General features: G+C 32.2%; 1 long non-coding RNA gene across 1 annotated transcript; it reads right to left on the bottom strand.

Annotated features, from left to right (window-relative positions):
- Positions 1–490: 490 nt before the first annotated feature.
- On the bottom strand, positions 491–3,678 carry LOC144581967 (uncharacterized). The gene is made up of 2 exons (XR_013533485.1): positions 3,519–3,678; positions 491–2,830 (listed from the first exon to the last, which is right to left on the bottom strand). It is a non-coding gene; the product is annotated as an uncharacterized LOC144581967 (long non-coding RNA).
- Between the last annotated feature and the right edge of the window lie 488 nt (positions 3,679–4,166).

Raw genomic sequence — 4,166 nt, 5'->3', positions numbered from 1 at the left:
CACCTGTAATCCCAGCTACTCGGGAGGCTGAGGCAGGAGAATCACTTGAACCTGGTAGCAGAGACTGTGGTGAGCCTAGATCGTGCCACTGCACTCCAGCCTGGGCAACAGAGCAAGACTGTCTCAAAAAAAAAGTATCCAAAGATCTTCCAAATGTTCCAAATGTTCTCAAATGTCAAGACACTGAAGTACTTTACTAAATACCTCCTATGGGGATTGAAAAATAACCTGTTTGCAATGGGTATTTTCTTTCTAATGTTTGTTTACTCTGGTATACTTAAGTCTAGGCTTCTTAAATGTTTTTCTTCGAAAGAGTTTTCACACTAAGTTGATTTTTATTGCAAGTGTTGTGTTCAGCAAAACACTAGTGAAATCCATAGCATATTAGTATTAAACAGAATTACAATTTTGTGAATTTGTGCTATTGTAAACACTAACAATAAAAGCGATTAAAAATAACATTATGGTTAACAGAAGAGCATGCGATTCAAAGAATTAGGAATTATATTTATTCATTAAACATATATTTAGTGAGCATCAACAGTATGCTGGGCAATGAATGACATACACAAGGTCTCTGCTATGAGAAAGCATACATTATATGCTTTTGATTTTGAGTATGTAAAGTAACAGAATACATAATCCTTGAATTTAAATGTTATCTTCCACTCCCTGGTAGATATTTCAATTAGGAAAAAAATTGAAAAAAAATCCAAAACAGAAAAGCAAATAACTTCAACAGATTGTTTTATTATTTTCATTAAATATTTAATAATTAATTTAAAATGGTGAAAAACTACCAGAAGCAGCACAGTGGTTGGGAAATATTAGACAATAGTTTAGACTCACAGGTAAGCTGGTAAATAAATAAAAGGAAGGTGCAGAAATCTTGTTAGACTGGCATAGTGCACAACCACCTGACTGCTGGGAGAGGGAGAAAGCAATGTCATTCATCTTGCATAATATTCCCTCTCTGGTAAGATTAGTTGATAACACAAGAGAATTTTTCCTGGCTTTACCTGACAAAAACTTGATACATCTTCTAGCAAGAGCAATTTTTCTACCATATTCAGCAATAGTAGGTTCTGAAGGGCTTTCTTATCTCATTTCTTATTCATCAATCTCCAAAAGACATGTTAGAAATAGCAAAATGTAAATCTCTTTATAACTAAATTAATCCAATTTTTTTTACTTGTCTTTCAAGTGACACAGACTCATTGTCAGCTGAACATATGTAACAAATGCTTGTCATTTCTGAGTACTCAAAGAGCAAGATCTAAAAGAGAGATAATTTCTCTTGACAAATGTATGTCAACACAAGAAAGTACCTTTTCACATGCGATTCACTTGTCATATAATCTTTTAAAATTAATACTTACCTATAGTTTATTGATGAAGACTATTATAGTGACTTTATATAATTATGGTTCTGAAGAAGCATATTTCCTTGAGTTTCTTAATTTAGCATTTTGTCAAAATGTATAAGAAAAACCACTTAACTCTATACTCTCATATTTTTTGTTTAAAATATTCATATTAACATACAAATTATATTTCACCTATTAACCCTAAATTTGTCACTGCAAAATTTAATTAAAGAGACACGCTTTATAAAATCGGTTTCCTTCATAAACTATGTTTGATTTATCTTATTCTTATATGTTATTGCCTTTTGACATTTATAATTTTATTTCTAAGAAATTTACAAAAAAATTTTGGCTGTACAATAACAATTTATATGCTCTGAAGAAATAAAATTTTGTGAAATGAATATCCAAATGTCATTAAATTTTCTTTATTTATTGTATTTCCAAGCAGTTTAAAATGTTTCATGTTAATAATTATTAAATCCAAACTAACATGTAATCAAAAATGCATATTTCACTGATTATATTAATAAGCCTATAAAATTGAATTGCATTGTTTCTCAGTATACCTTAACTTTCTTTTTCTCAACAATGAAACATTTGTATTTTAATTATTAGTTTTTTATTAGTCACATACCATGATACTTTATAAAATTATGAAGAGGCTTATAATTTTCACTATAAATGATGTAGTAATTAAATAGTAAGTGACATCGTTCCAAAAGCAAATTCAGGTGCCTTTATAAGAAATATACAATACACCTAAATATAATAAATTGAGTAAGATAAGAAAAGTTAAGCAAGTACAAGATAAAACATGAAAATCCACTCAGATGAGGCTAGTCAAAATTTTATACCATAAAATCCTATACATTTGCCAGAGACTGACCACAATTATGCCTCTAAGCTGTTTAACAGAAAACTCAGGGAAGAAAATCTAGTAAGTCATGTATTTCACGTTGCCCTTAAGACAAACACCAAATACAGTAAAAATGATGATATTTATCATATTAGTAACAGAAGAACAGTTGTCTGCTAAGGTTCTCAAAAAGAAGACAAGACCCTGTGTGATGGAGTGAACATTTTCAAAGCTTTAGGTTCTCTTTTTTCTTAAAGAGTCTCTCAGTGTAGACCAGTGGCATACAAGTAAGTGCAATTTCTACAAAATTTCCTGCAGAGGAACCATTTGATGCAGCTAGCTTCCGGGCAACTCTTCCTTCCAATTGTTGATTCTGTCTGATAATCTTTCAAGAAATAGAATGTGCCAAAGAGTTTGTTTCCATATTGACATACAGGCTCTTAAAACATAGATCTGTGTTAGCAGTTCAAGACAAAGCCTTAACTGACAGATGAGAAGGGAGAAGGGTTAGGAGATCTAAGGACCACAGCATGGTCCAAAGAGAGAATTCTTTCAACTCTTCTGAGAGAAGTCGGATGAATACCTTATACAAGGTTAGGGGTACCTGAAAAATAATTTTGAACCTACTTTAGCAGAAAAATGAACAGCTAAGGAAGAAGTTTGCACTGTCTTGATTTTTAAGAAATAGTGTCTTAAACATTTGATGAGTTCTTATTGAATTATATGTTAGCCCTCTCCTAAACATTTGAAGAGCACTGACTTAGGAGTTGTTAGCATTCTTACGCAATTATGCAGCTAGGAAATGAGGTTAAGACATTAGCCTACAATCGTGTGTTTAGCGTGTAAACACTAATCATTGAAGTGTTTACACTTCAATGTGTAGTGGAATTAATCATTGAAGTCAGGATTTCTGGCTCCGAAGTCTAGTCTCTTCATTGCTATCAGTAAATCACAGGGTGTTACAATGGAGTGTTCTTTGTAACAGTTTGGGTATTTTATGGCATTAATTTAGCTTTTAAAAGAGACTTCCAAAATTATTTGTATTTGCAACAAAAAATAAAATAAGTTTTGGAATTATTTTTATATATTTTTTAAAATCTCTATATGAGAGTAGGCTATCTGTTAAATATTAAAAAATATTGTTGGCAATCATGCTAAGCAAACAGAACTGTTTTGCAAATTCAGAAGCAAGTGTCCATTTTATAACATATACAAGCAAATTGTATAAACTGATGGGTTACATATATGTGTATAAAATTTTCATTAAAATTGAAAGAAAAGATAACAAATACCTTTTCTAAAAGAGAGAAAGCAGTCAGGTGTGGTGGTATGAGCCTTGTAGTCCCAGCTACTTGGGAGGCGGGAGCGGAAGCATCGCTTGAGTCCAAGAATTCAAGGCTGCAGTGAGCTATGATCAGGCTGCTGCACTTCAGCCTGGGTGACAGAAGGAGTGCCTGTCTCTAAAAAAGGAAAAAGAGAAAGAAAGTGACAGAAAACTGAAATTAGCACTAATAGCTGTATAAATTTGAATAAAATATTTAAACATAAAGGAACAATGTCAAAGTAAAATATATTTAGCTGGGTACTTGTAATGGGTTGAATTGAGGCCCCCAAAAATATATTATTTGTTCCACCTAGCACCTGTGAATATGACTTTATTTGGGATCAGTCTTTGTAGATGCAATTTGAAGTAAAGTAACTTGAAATTATCCTAAGTTATCCAGGTGAGCCTTCAAAACACAAATGTCCTTAAAAACAGAGAAGACATCCATTGATTAGAAGGATGAGAAAAACAAATGAAACAGAGAAGACAGAGTGAGAAGGGAGAACAAAAGTTTATGTAGGACAGAGGCAGAGATCAAAGCTATGTCACCTCAAGCTGAAAATTGTTTGAAGCTATCAGAAATTGGAAGAGGCAAGGAAAGAGGACTTCTATATTC

Source organism: Callithrix jacchus, chromosome 3 (genome assembly GCF_049354715.1).
Source record: "Callithrix jacchus isolate 240 chromosome 3, calJac240_pri, whole genome shotgun sequence".
Lineage (NCBI taxonomy): Eukaryota > Metazoa > Chordata > Mammalia > Primates > Cebidae > Callithrix > Callithrix jacchus.
Note: the sequence above shows the minus strand (reverse complement) of the source record. Positions and strands in the feature narration are given on the sequence as shown.